Below are 14231 nucleotides of genomic sequence, written 5' to 3'. Positions count from 1 at the left end.
CTTTCCCTAGCAATGCTGTGATTTTGGATTCACTCTGAAAAATTGCTCAAAAGAACAACAGTTTCTAAATGTTAGAAACTACTTAGATAGTAGTTCAGTTGGGAAAAAAAAAAAGCCACCAAAAAAATCCCCCAAAACTCCAAAAATCTTCTTAAATCAGCTACTGCATAATAGAAATTCACTCCTTATTTTCAAGTCTTTGCCTACACACCCAAGATGCACTCTCCACTGTATGGAAAAGATAATTATAAAAGGATAACTATGTGACAGGCTGACAGTCCATCCATCTCTCTCTCACTCCACTCCAGCCCCTCCAAATGTCCACAGAGGTAGAAGTCACAAAAATAACCAAGTTCCTACGCTCTTTGTGAAAATCAGAAGTAGGAAGAGGAGACCCAAAAGAGTTCCACCACCAAAGGTTTTTGACCACGTCCCACGCAGGTTTCAGCTGGCCAACAGCTATGTGCCTCGCACCAGAAAACCCATCTCTGCTTGCAGGAAAGGCTCACAGGGGAGAGCTGGGGCTCTTGCTCCAGGGGAGGACGGGAATGACCAAGGGAAAGAAGATGACAATCAGTAGAAAACAAGACTTTGCTAGTTCCACTGCTCATGGCACAGGCAACCGTATTTTTAACAGAGGCTTCCAAATCTAGCCTTGGTAAGAATTGCGTCATTTTGCTTTCACTGACTCTTGTCCATCAGTGTTTCAAAATATAATTGCAAAAACAAGACTCTACGATTAGGCTAAGGAAATCTAATATTTTCCCAATTTAGAGGCACTATAGCATTCAGTTGCTTGAAAGAAAAAAGAATAAATGACAAAAGTTACTACAGCACAAGAGCAAACGAGTCATTTTGAATCCACTTACGGAGACACAGGAAATTATAATTAGCCCAAACTTCATAACTTGTCTATCAGTACAGCAATAAATACATTACTAAAGATGCTTCTTCCTCCTCGCCAAATTACAAACCCCCAGTATCTAACTTACAAAGACCAGAAGTCAACGCAAAAGACTTTCACGCTGGTTTTGCGACTCTGACCGGCCAAATTCCACAGACAGTCCTTTGCCTTCCCTTCATCCCTGGGAGAGATGACACCTTTGTAACGCTGACCATCAGATACGAAGCAGTCACATTTTGCTTCCGTTTTTTTGCTTGTTTTTTTGGCATCCATCCAAGTGTAACTGTGCTGGACAGGATCACTGGAACAGCATGATCACCCTTCAATATCATTTTGAAAGAGTATTGAACTGTGTGTGCACACAGAGAAAACTGTTGATCCATTTTATAAAATAATGAATGCCAGGATGAGTATCCCAGTATCTTCAAAATTTAAAACCAGCAATTTTTATTCCAGTAATAATACTCTGAAAGATAATACATTAGAGTTATTATAGACTGCTGCAGCATCATAGATTTGTCTCACAGTATTGATCTTCAGGAGACCAAATGGCAGATATGTGAATGTTCCCTACAGTTTAATCAGTGAGCACCTTTCTATGTTTTTGAATTATTTCTTCTCCATTTTCCTATTTAATCTGTTTTTGTGCTTTTGAAGTTTAAAGTAAAACACAGCTATTTTTTCCTTTTCATACAAAATGAAAGGTTCTTTTTCTAGATTTTAAGACTGCAGTCAAAACAGTACCTAAGAGCCTAAGTTAGACAGGAAGACAATAAATAACACTGAGATACACTTGATAAGAGCTAAAGAAAAGCAAGATCATTAAACACAAGGGTGATGCCCATCCTAAAAAATATCGCACAAAAGAAAGAAAGGAAAATATTTGCAGCAATAGCGATAGTCAGCATGTTTAGTAACTTATCAGGGAAAGCTGTAGCACAAATTGGCAAAAATTCAAATGTTCTTAAGTAGATCGTTTTACCGTTTTCTTCCAAAAGCATGCACAAAGCCTGAGAACATCCATTCAGTCAACGACCTGCCTCGCTAGGGACTGAGTCTCACAATTCTTTGCAGTGCCTGCATACATACCAAAATACACATTGCTCCACCATTTGACAGCGTGAACCAAAGTCCACCGAGGTCAGCGGGACAAAATCCAGCCCTAGGTATGTTACAGTACAGAAAATCTTAAGGTGAGCCATTAAAAGAAGACTTGGGTGATTGAAATTCCCTATCTCATCTTAATGACATTTTTAAAGCAGCTACGTTTAAATTCCTCTTTAAATCTTGAGTATTAGTGCTTCTACAGCTCCTGGCTTTGACCCTTTGGTTATGGTGGTAAACTGAGAGTGTTCAAATAATTTCAGATTTACCCTATTAAGTGAATTTAAACTGGAAGCTGGCCAGATATCTCTGGAGCTGTGATGTGGAGCATGGTGCAAAGGCAAGAAGAGCTCTGCTGTTGAGAGCGCTTCAGTAAAAGATAAGTCTTCCAATAAAAGCCTGAAAATCTTGATCAACCTTTAAAATTACTTGAAAGTAGAGCCTAATACGGGCACCCTCAGCTCCACCATGTCCCCTGCAGTGTACACCCAGCACCCTGCCCAGCCCTGGCAACAGCACCACAAACATCAGCTCTTAAAACTGTGGTCTGTAGAAAGGTAGGCTACTAAAGGTCTTGATTACTGTGCTAGAAAAAATCCTAGATATTTCATTTGCTTTAAAATGGGAAATGGGTTTTAAAATGAAATCACCAGATATTGAAATTGAAAAGAGAGGGAAAGTAATGTAGACAAAAATGCATCTGTTACTGCGGCTGGCCTCTTGCAAGTACTCTGCAAAAACCATCTTAAATCTGGACTTCCCTGAGTTGCAAATCCTATCAGCAAATGCTGAACCATAAACTTGAGTTTTCTAGTGTCTGGTCTTCACTGAAAAGTTAATATAACGCTGTGCTTAATACCTGGGAGCTACTGAAGTAGCAACAAAATAATGAATATATACTATACTGCAAGCCCACTCAAGCCCTTGGATCTCAGGATTTCCTACTGCTTCATAATTTAAGACCTCCTTATGTTTTAAAGAGTAATTTTAAATTACTACAGCCTAGTAATCATTGGATCTCAGAAATGTTCTCTGTCAATTCTCCCAATGAGACAGAAAGAAATGCATAAAACCTGCATTTTCTTCCAACAGCTATCTGAAGAACTTTTTCTGTAAAACTTGTAGTTTTATATATATACACACATGTGCATATATATATACACACACATACATATACATAAAAATTCCAGAACCTGAAGATTACCATGTGCTGAAAGACAAACTTTTGATGTGATTTAATTATATTTGTATTTTCTGTAGTTGAAAAAAAAAATGAGTTAGTTATCCACTCCTGGATAAAATACAGGAAGCACCTGAAAAATGTTGATTCAGTAAAACCAGCAAATCTTCCAAACAAGTTTGGGCAAATGAATCCCGGAGCCGGGTTTCCCATCCATCACGTTGGGAGCTGTGCATTGTTTTTCCAAGGCAGGGTTTGAGATTGCAAGCCTGACCTACAGCCATCGCTGCATTGTTGGTGCCAGCGGGTGAAGGCTCCGGAGCAGGAGCAGGCTGCTGCCTCCTGATAAATCACTCCTAAACACAATGGGACTCCGGGAGACAATAGTGTCTACGGTTCCTTTTGATGTTAAGGGTTTTTCTAATCTCTTCAGGTTAGATTAAGAGAGAGGCAGCCAGGGTCGACAAAGGTCAGCGAGATGAGGTTTATTTTTACAGAAACTTTTCCCTTGCAACCAAGACTTCTCTAGCTCGTCAGTCACTTGCTAGGAAGTTATTTTGCATTATACAGAACTTATGATTTCTTATGGCTTACACACACTACACTTTACACTGGACTCAGTTCACTGGTTGCAAAAAAACCCCCAGACCCTAGTGGCTTTAAATCCTTAATTAGCCCTTTCTTCTCCTTTTCTTCCTTTCATGCTTCCCCTCCCTCTGTTTTTTTTTTTTAATAGAACAGAATTAAGTATTGTCATTTCATGCTTTTAGTTGATGAATCAGCATTGCGGTTTACTTTCATGAAATGTATGACACAGTCTATCTGAGCCGTACAAGATCAATGTACGTAATCCAGTTAAACCAAATTATTTCATTACCCCAATGCTTTGCTCGTGAAAAGGAACAAGAATATTTTAAGAAATAACAGGAAAATGAAAATATGGATGCATGGATAAAAAGTACTTCTATTCCTACACGGATTTAAGAAAAATTTAAGGTATAGGTACTCTGAACTTTTCCCATGATGAGACTGAAGTTTTTCCAGCAAGCTTCTCTCTTATACTTTTGGAGTATATATGTTCTGACTTTAAAAATAAAAATAAGTTATGTAAAATCTGACAGTAAGGCCCACTAATTTTTTATATTCCAGATTGCCCAAAGGGCAAAATCACATTTGGACTGGACCAGGTTGTAGGCAAAGAAAGCTCTTACTTCACCAATGTGTTTAGAAGATTTGAAGAGGTGTGGCAGAGGTGGTATCACAAATGACCATGTCAGCAAAAAGTAGGTTTTTTGCACTGCCACATCACTGAGAGGCATTAATGATCCTAATCTCCTGGACACTGTCCAGAGGAGGAGGACGAGGAGGAAGAAGTGGAGGAGAGACCACAGAAGGTACAGCCTGATGTAGGAATACCCAGAGAAAGCTCGCAGGAGGCATCCATCAGTGACATGAGCAACCCAAACTGCTCTCCTACCCACCCTGTTCCACAAACAACCTACACAAAGGAGTTCACCTTTCTTCTACTCTGTTCCCATCCATTTTTTTCTGTAATATTTCAAAAGGTATGAGTAAAGTGCAAACATGTTTGAGATGTGCTGTATTTGTATATCAATTTTTTTAAGCCAATACTGCTTGCACACAGCTCATTTGGCAAGAAATGGAAAAAGAACAAGTGCCTAAACCACCTTCATGTAAGTAGCACATTTAGGCACAGAATTAACCCTTAAATTGATTTACTAAAGCCCAAACTGGAAGGGCTCGTCTCTGTCTCCAGGAGCCAGTCAGCAGGCAATGCTGCCTTGTAATAACCAGTCCTATGTTTTAAAAAACCCTGATTTCTGTCTTGCTTCTCTTCATCTAAAAATTTGATTCACTGTTGACTTTAATCTCTGTTATTAATTCATCAGATGACTGACTCAACTACAGCTTTAATCTGACAATTGTCTCGCTCAGCTTCAGCAACAATAGTTTTAGTTAGGACTCCAAATTATTTTGTTTCTTTATTGCTGCATGATAAAATCCGTGCAGAACTGTACAGAGCCATTTTTCTATTAAAACTACCATGTCACCGCTCTAGACAGGCAAAGATAACCTTACAAAATAAATATGCCAGCCACTTCGTTCCGCTTCCAAATTTGTATGCGTGTCCTTCATACTTCAGATCTCAAAACACTCAGATTAGGTATGTTGATAACTTTGTAAAAGAACACTATGCTGAAAAGTAGCATGTATTTCGTTCACATAAATATCACATCTAAAACTGTTTCTGAATAAAGAGACAACAGACTATTAAATACATGCCCAACACTTTATTCTGTATGGGACCTGAGAGTGCTCTCCATGTCCAAGCATCTTCCAGTGCTCCCATTCAGCAAGGCTGCACTCAACTCTGAATACCAATACAGATTTCAAATCTATCGCACCATGTCACGCTGCGGGCTGTAATAGCCTCATTGTATCCTTTCCCTGCCAGCTATCACAGTCCTGCTTGAATGTAAAGATTTCAAATCGTCTACAGTCTTTGACAGCTGCTGAGCCAGGCAATGCCTTGGAAGAGCACTTGGGGTGAGAGGTTCTCCACTTACATCTGCACTTGGGAGATGGACTGCAGGTCCTGAGGTCCATACACGCTATACTCTACTCTGTATCTTCCCACTCAATCTCTGTAGCAGCACAGGTTTCTTTTCAAGTGTAAAATATGGGAGGAGAGGAAAACATATGTAAAAGCCGGTGGTTTCCTCCCTTACTTCTTTCTGGGTCACAAGGAAGGGGTCTGTATGACAGAAGAGAAGGAGATGGGCTGCTCTAGCGCGGGTGGGGAAGTCACCTTGGTTCCTGCATATCCTAAACACAGCAATGGGTTTGTTCAATCTATCATTGTGTTGCATTGGAGGAAGGGGAAAATGCTGGGCAGAAATTTCTGACTCACAATAAATTGGAAATTCAACAAGAGAAGAAAAAGTTGAATTTGCTGCATATATCTTCCAAGACCACATTTAGAAGTTATCTGAATATGTTTCATCCTATATTGAGTAACAACTGCAGCAAGGTGAAACTGAAATCAGTCAGCACACCAGAAGCATCACTGAGTAATGGAACAGCACTTACATAAATGACTAAGTTACAGTACACTGGCCAATTTAAAACTAATTACGTAGATGCTGTTAAATATTATGTGAACAAACAGTACTTCAGGTTTTGCAACAAACTGCTATAACTTTCCAATACTTTACCCAGCCATGGTGAAAGAACTGCTGTCATAGCCACATAATGATTGCCAGCTATCCGGTCTGGCAATACGTGCAAACATGAAGAAACAAGAAGCTTCATGTGACTGCTCTCCTAGTTTGGGTACTAGACTTGGTAAAATAACACATGCCATATTGTAGTGAGAAAAAGTTAATTTTTTGTTTGTTTTGTTCCATTTCCTTCAACATTTAACAGATATTCGCTGAAGACTCAACTTCATTTGCAAATTTAACACACATCAGACATATACTTCCCCTGGTTTATACTAAAAAAATGAGCAGATACATACTGTAAAGATCAACAAGCAGACCCTGCTGGACTAGGGTCAAAGGAAAATCAATTCAGAAACCAACAATTTTCCACCTGTGAAAACACAAAGAAATAAATCGGAGAAATCTACAGACTGGGAACAAGCATTTCACAGCGCTGAAGCACTCTCAGCCATGACAGCAGGACATGCACCTCTAGGGTTTGATAACAAGAGCCATAACACTTCCAATTTCTTTGTTTCTTCCCACTCTCCTCACCCCCCACATCACATATAACTATTTTTGCTAACACGCTATTAAAGTTCAAGAGACTGCGCATACATATGTATATTAAGTCTCCCATTAGACCCACTGAGTGCAATTTGGAAGAAAAAAGCCCGCAGATCATTTTCTTATAACCAACCTGAAAATGAGAACATAGATAAACAAGGCACTCGCAATCCAACTGTCACACAAAATTATCTTCTGGGCTAAAACTGCTCCTATTTGGTCTTAAAACGCAAGACGAAATTATTTCAGACAGTCACAAAAATCCCCTCTGCATTTTTGTGCTGCCCAGCCGACCTCCCCTGGAATCCAACAAGGAGACGATTTTCTTGAGTGGGAGGCGGAAAAGCAATATCCAATTTATATTAAACAAACAAGAAGGCTGCTGTAAAAATAAGGAGACTTGACCTGGGTCTGGGCCACGAGGTCGAGTGAGATCAATGCCTTTTTAGTTTTAAATTGAAGGCATTCTAATCATTTGGGGTAAATGGAACCGAAGACTGGATTTGGCAGACGCTTGTTATTGCTGAAACACTCGCACAAGCCTAGATGTGTCCTCACCCCATCTTGAAGGGTTTATTTTTATATATTTCTCAAAGGTTCTCGTAAGTCCAAATAAATGACAGCTCAGGAACACTCCTCTGCAGTCCCAGCAGACCATGTTCCCTTATCCTTACACTAAACCAAATTTTGACAACATTAAATGTCCGTACTATAAAATTTGAATGCTCTTAATGAATGATGTACAACTAGAGATGATTTGCAGCATCACTGAACTACAGAAATTGGTACAGTTCACATCGAGAAGGCTTCTTTACATTATTTCTCCTATTATTAAGCTATTCCCAGGGGCATTTTTCTCCAATTATATTTTACAGAGTGAAAATACAGGTGGGTTAGTTGCCATACTGAAATTTTGGCATTTTCTTCCAGTACTCAACAACTAATGAATCCAAAACCAGGATTCTTAGGAAAAATACTCCATTTTAATAACATAACAAGCTAGAAAACCTTTAACTTCATTTCTCTTGACTCACTGGCAGAACAGGCACAAAAGGGGGAAACGATTCCGTAACTCACCTCCTGCAGGAGGAAGGAAAGGATTGAGGGATGAAGGATGAAGGAATGAGCTTTTTGGTAACCTCACCCTCACGAACCAACGCCGCGTGACAGAAAAGTGCAGAGCTGCTGGAATAACTGCTGGAATGACTTGGGAGTCAGTGGCAGAAGCAGCTCCTGCAGCAGCAGCAGAAGTGCAGCCAGACCCCGCAGGCTGGGGACGCGAGCTGTGCCGGGGGACGGCTGGAAGGGAGCTCCTTTCTCAATGGTACTGAGCACAGCCATGCGAAACACTATCCATACATGTTTCAGGGTTTAATGCAGCTGTATTTTCAGGAGTATCAAGCCCATCAGATGTGAAAGAAAAATGCTACCATTGGTATCGGGGGAACTGATCTTCAAAATAGCCTGAGTAATCAGAATAAACGTCAAATCCTGACAAACACCTGCCAGCTTCTGGAAGGATGGGTTTGGGGAACTGGTTTTTTTGGGGGAAAAAAAAATTCTTTCCCCATCCTTCTGTCCTATCTCAGTGCCAAGAGAAATGGATTTGAGGGTAAAGGGATAACCTGCCGCACCGCTCCCCGGGCAGCGTACTGGTTCCTGTCTCCCAAGTCTTTCGGTGGCATTTGCTTAACTCTGCGTCCGCTCAGGAGCGTGGTGCCATGCGCAGAAGCAATGCATTTTTCCTCCTGTGTCCTCACTTAATGAAGAAGGCAAGGCTGCTGGTCATCACATTTTAGCGTTCAGAAGTTAAAAACACACACTCATTTTAAAACATGTTGGGTCAGATACATTTCCTTCCAGTTCTTGCCTCTGATTTATCTCCTTATTACAAAAGGCTCCTTAGCTGATATGAACAGCAGTAACCTGCAGCATTAGCCAGGTTACATCATTACTACAGGCCTTACTAGATCAACTCCTCAAATCAACTGTGAACAAGTAAATGCACGTGTCAGCTCTTTTCAAGGTCATTCGTAAAGCTCTCCCCCGTACAGCTAACTTTAATAAGGAGATGCATGGCTTGAAAAGCAGAACCTTGGAAGTGTTGAATTCATTTTTTCTTGGCTTTGCTTGTTGTAAATAAAATACTAAACATAGTTTGTATAAGCTTGTCCCTCTAAAAGTTACAAGACTGGAAAATACTGGTAATATTTATTTTAAGTGGAGGTACTTATCAAATGTCACCGTTTTCCTGTTCAAAATGACTAATCATTTTGATTAACCTTTGATTTAAATGATTATATACCACAGCAAAGCACAAACATACATAAAATTACACTCCAAAGAAATTCTCAAAGCGCAGATCACATAAGAAAACAGTTATGTCAAAGTGGTTAGAGAATTTATTTACCACGTACATAATATTCAAACCAAAAGCTGACTCCACACACTCAACGGGAAGGCTCCCACCACATGTACATTCATGCTCAGGAATCACAGTCTAGTTAATCCCGTAGCCAACACAAGACTCTTCCAGAGGAAACACCAAAAATATCAACCAAATAATAATTAAGCTATAGAAGAAACTCCTAACTACCATCTCAACAAGTACTCCCAATATCTTCTGTAAGGACTTTTATTCCAGGTGGGAAACCGGTGCTAGGACGTTAGTCACATATAAAAAGAAGGCCTGAAGCAGCACAAGACAAGAAATAAAATTTAATATCTCACTTTGAGTAAATACACATGAATTCCAAACCATGTAACAGACTTCAAAGCAGAGAGAGAAAAACAGGATATCAAAGGTAAATTACACAAAGAGCTGAAGGCAATTCTGAAAAATAAAAATATATGGAGGAAAATTAAAGCATATAAAAACATCCCATCTCAAAGGGCCAATTTGTACAGAGAATGCATACCACCAAAGTTAAGAAAAGAATCTCTCTCAAAAGCTTCATGTCTGCCAAACATGGGGACTTCAGACATCCAGGAATCCCCTGGATTACTCGAGCTGAGCTTTGTTTCACGCCGTTTTGGATTGATCTAAGTAATCTGGAGAACATGAGCTCATGCTCCTCCCCTCCACAAATACCAGTCTCATAATGCAAAATAAACTAAAAATATTGTACATTAAAAAACCCATTTGCTTTGGGTTTATAAAAATAAATTATAAGCCATGTCCAATGTAGAGTAAGCACTCAGGACAATCAGACTTGTAGCTGAGTTAGGACCACCCAGCCAGGACGTGGCACAGCACTCAGCACAACGCCTCCACTCACCGAAACAGTAAAATTACAAATAAAGGGATTATCGTTATCACTAATCCTGGATGTGAGGGAAACAGGTTGTCTGGGGCTTCTCCCCCCCTTATTCTCCAGGAGAAAGAAATACAGATTCTGCTGGACATCCGCAGTATCAACAAGTGAAGAGAAAAGTTTTCAGGCTGGATGTGATAAATAGCACCCTGTGCTCCCTCCCTCCCACAACTTCACCAAAAATCATCTGGCAAAGCCAGCGAGATCGAAACAATCTTCTACCTTACGGAGTAATACACACATCCCGGACACCAGAAAGGGCCAACTGTAAACGAGGGTGGGAGCTGGGGGGAGCCGGGGCAGTGCTCCCACCGCCTCGCGGCTCTGTCTCCCCGGGCTCCCTCTGCAGCGTGGGATCGTCAGGCTCCTTCCAAAGCACCTAAATTAGGCTTCTGCCCATATTTTACGCCCCCCCCCAGAGAATCTGATTCCAATTAGAGCCAAGAAAGTACCAAGTAATTTATCAGGTTAAATGAGATGCCGAATGCTAGGCTGTAGAAAAGTATTACATAGATTCTCCCAAATAATAAAGGGGATTTTTCCGGCGTTGTGACACCCATTGAAAAGCCAACAAAAATGTAGCCAGAGCAGATGCTAATTGCAAGTGTCCTTCCCAGGGCAGGAACTTGAGCAGCAGAACAAGTCCCTGGTACTGCAAATGCACAGTCCACAATATCCAGATCCCGAGGCTCCGAAGCACAGGTGGAGCCACGTGCCAACGTGTACGAGCAAAACGGATGGTCGACAAATACAAGTGAGACCATGGAGAGAATTTGGAGGTGAATTTCCAAGCCTAATCAAATTTGAGATCTCTACCAAGGGCTTTTGTCATATTCGTAGCAAGCATGATTTGGTTTTCTATTATATATTCATATGCTTCCATTCAGAACAACTTTGTTTCATTACAACGGATTCAGCTGTGCTTCACAGTCCTGCTTCATTTCTTCCAAGGCAAACTCTTCAAGAGATTAACCTGACATATTTATTCCCCTGATAATATATCCTGTCTTTTCTGATATCATTACCAATTTCAAGCACATAGCAATAAATAGGCTTAAAATTTTTAAAAAGTAGTGACTTGAAAGCTTTCTTGTTCCCACATTTTCTTGGTACAACACATTTCACTTCACAAGTAATGTTGTAAGATTCAGCTCAAGTAAATACAAAATAAATTATTAAGCTTCTAACCAAAGCTTCCAGACCTAAACCCCCTCTTTATTGGACTTGAAGAGCTCCAGTGCATGGCACAGCTCTAACTGGAGTTCAGGTTTTAAGTAACTCAAAGTGGCAATTGTTCTTTTCTAGGAGTTCAACATATTATTCTTATGCTTCATATGCACAGAAGACATTAGTGAAGATAAACTGTGCAACTGGTAATTGAAATTAAATTTGCAACATCTATTATGGTAACATCCACCATGCCACATCTCTAACACAGAGAATGAAACGGCTTTTGTGTATGAAGCACCAATTGTGATACCCACTGGAACAAAAATGCATTAAGAAATGTAATGAAATACATTTACACAACATAAAATTTCCTAAAATTACTTACATTGTCATTACCAGCCTTCTACCATCTTGACAGATACAATAAGTAAAACCCCAGTATAATTCTGGGAGATGTGTCTGAGAAAAGCATGTCTTTTTCTAAAACTCAAAAAGTTGCACAGCATTCACGACAAAGAAACCTGTTCAAAAATCCAGTTTGCTTCTGAAAATATTGATGTATATAATGTCTACTCATCTAAAAAGAAGAAATCTGTGTGATCTCTAGAAGAAGTCTCTGAAAGTACCTTCCTAACAAAATTTCAGAAAATACCAAACATTTCCGAGAGTTCAAAATCAGGATTTTTTATGAAATAATATGCAGATAAACTATAACATCTTTGGAATCCAAGTAAACTTTAAGTGATTACAGTAGCAACAAAGCTATATTAAAAGGGCCACCAACTGAAAGAATATCCAGTTTAAGCATGCTCCTGGGACCATGCTTAGCATTCCAGCTCTTTATAAATTGCTTGCAAATCAACAACTTTTTACAAGACTGTAAAATTTGCTTATCATTATCACATCAGTAAACAAAAGCTTTTCCAATATTTTAACTGATATCTAACTGTAACTGCTAGTTTATGTCATATTACAAAAAGAAAAATCACCCAGAGATTTTACCATGTCTAGCTGGGGTAACCATTTTTTTAGAGATAATCTGGAGTCCTCTATGAGGAAATAACAGCGCAGAGTATTTTATAGCAAGGGGCAATTAGAAAGATGGAGATGAAGATCGACTTCCTATTTCCAGGGCGCTACATACTGTATATGAAGATGATTTCTAAGACACATTGACAAATTTGGCTGCATCATCTGTCCAAACCAGGTGAGGTACGTAAAATTTTGGCTTGCAAAAGAAAAGCAATAAAGGTATTTATTTATTAAAAAAAAACCCTCTACTTTCCTAAGTTTATACCCTTACAGGAATGCTGCTTTAATCACCAAGAACGAGTATTCCTTTCCTAGCCTGCAAAGCTCCCTATAACTTGGTACTGGTACCTTCTAATTGGGATCAGGACTAAATCAGTAGCTCTTTAAAATCTGACTATAACTCAGCTGAACTAAAGGACCAGATCAAAGCACGGTTATGTAAGGTGCTACTGCAGTCAAATGCCGCTTACTAAATATTTAAGACATATAAAGATAAACACGCAGGACTGTAAATCACTACAAACCAAAACGGTTAGCAAGATCTCTGCAAATGCCTCCTGGATAAAGATACATTATGTGCTTCATTCATTTTCTAATGAGCAATGTTCAGGGTTTTTATTATTATTAATTGCATATAAATTACCATGATTTTTGTATCACTGGGAAAGTATTTAGCCATTCACCTCTCAGAGGAACAATGCTGAACAAAGGCAATGAATGCATGGCATATAAGAACAATGCAGAACACAGAAATTTATGCATGCCATTTAAAAGGCATAGCATTTAGACTACTAGCAAAAAATCAAAAGTATGTCATAAATCTTTAATTGCAAGGAAAAAAAGTCCAACTAATGGTTTGCCAAGTCCTTGATACTATTTAAGCAAGAACACTGCCTGCTTCTGGAGTGCAAAATCTCCTTAACTCACGTATCTGCATGTATCCCCAACCTCCTCTGAAGTGTTCTGCTGCAAAATTCATTGTATCCGAGAACTGCTAATCATCATCAGGAAACTGTGTTATGCATCTTAAGGACATACTTTAGGCTCTCAAGAGGAAAAATAAACATGTTTTATTAGCTGCTTTTGGAAAATACTGATTTGTATTTATTTAAAAACCTTTTCAAGTTGCACCACTGTTAAATTAAATATTTATGGCATGATTTTCCAAGGAGTTTAACACCTGTTAGGAGTTTAACCTGCTGACTTCAACAGGAGCTCTGAGTGCCCAACGTTTCTGCAAACCTCAGAAGTGACAAGGTTCAGACGTGGTGAAGCAGCTCGAGCGTGGATGTTACTGCTGAGCTCTGAAATGCATCCGGGATCCTGATCAGCTCCTACTTCCCATTGCAGCATTGCATTTCAGACAACCGAATTGGCCGTATTTTACTAGAAATACCAGAAATATGACTCATTAATACCTGTTAAATCTAAATAAAGCATAGGCTAAATGCTGTTAGTTAATCCTCAATGCATCTTCACTTTCCTTCACTAGTGGAAAACTTACATGCTTGGGTCATTAGACAAAACCTCAAGCAGCAACTTACAGAGGAGACTAAAAACCACAGTGAGTTAAGAACTGGAAAGCAAAGCTGTTGATATTAAGAGTGAGAAGTTGAACAAGGATGAAGCCACCTTGCTAAAATACAGAATAAAGAAGGTACAGCAAAGAAAGAAAAGATGTTTGGTACACTGCAAAAACCTGCACCCCAGTGACAGTGAGGCCAGAGGCATGGTCT

General features: G+C 39.5%; 1 protein-coding gene across 1 annotated transcript in view; it reads right to left on the bottom strand.

Moving 5' to 3' along the window:
- Positions 1-14231, bottom strand: part of LOC104081429 (transcription factor IIIB 90 kDa subunit-like) — a gene marked incomplete at its 5' end in the record, with an annotated part of 45629 nt that overhangs the window by 25630 nt on the left and 5768 nt on the right. The window lies entirely within an intron of this gene.

The sequence above is a fragment of the Fulmarus glacialis genome, unplaced genomic scaffold, assembly GCF_000690835.1.
Source record: "Fulmarus glacialis isolate BGI_N327 unplaced genomic scaffold, ASM69083v1 scaffold15648, whole genome shotgun sequence".
NCBI classification, from domain to species: Eukaryota; Metazoa; Chordata; class Aves; order Procellariiformes; family Procellariidae; genus Fulmarus; species Fulmarus glacialis.
The sequence above is the reverse complement of the archived record's forward strand: the minus strand, read 5'-3'. Positions and strand labels throughout refer to the sequence as shown.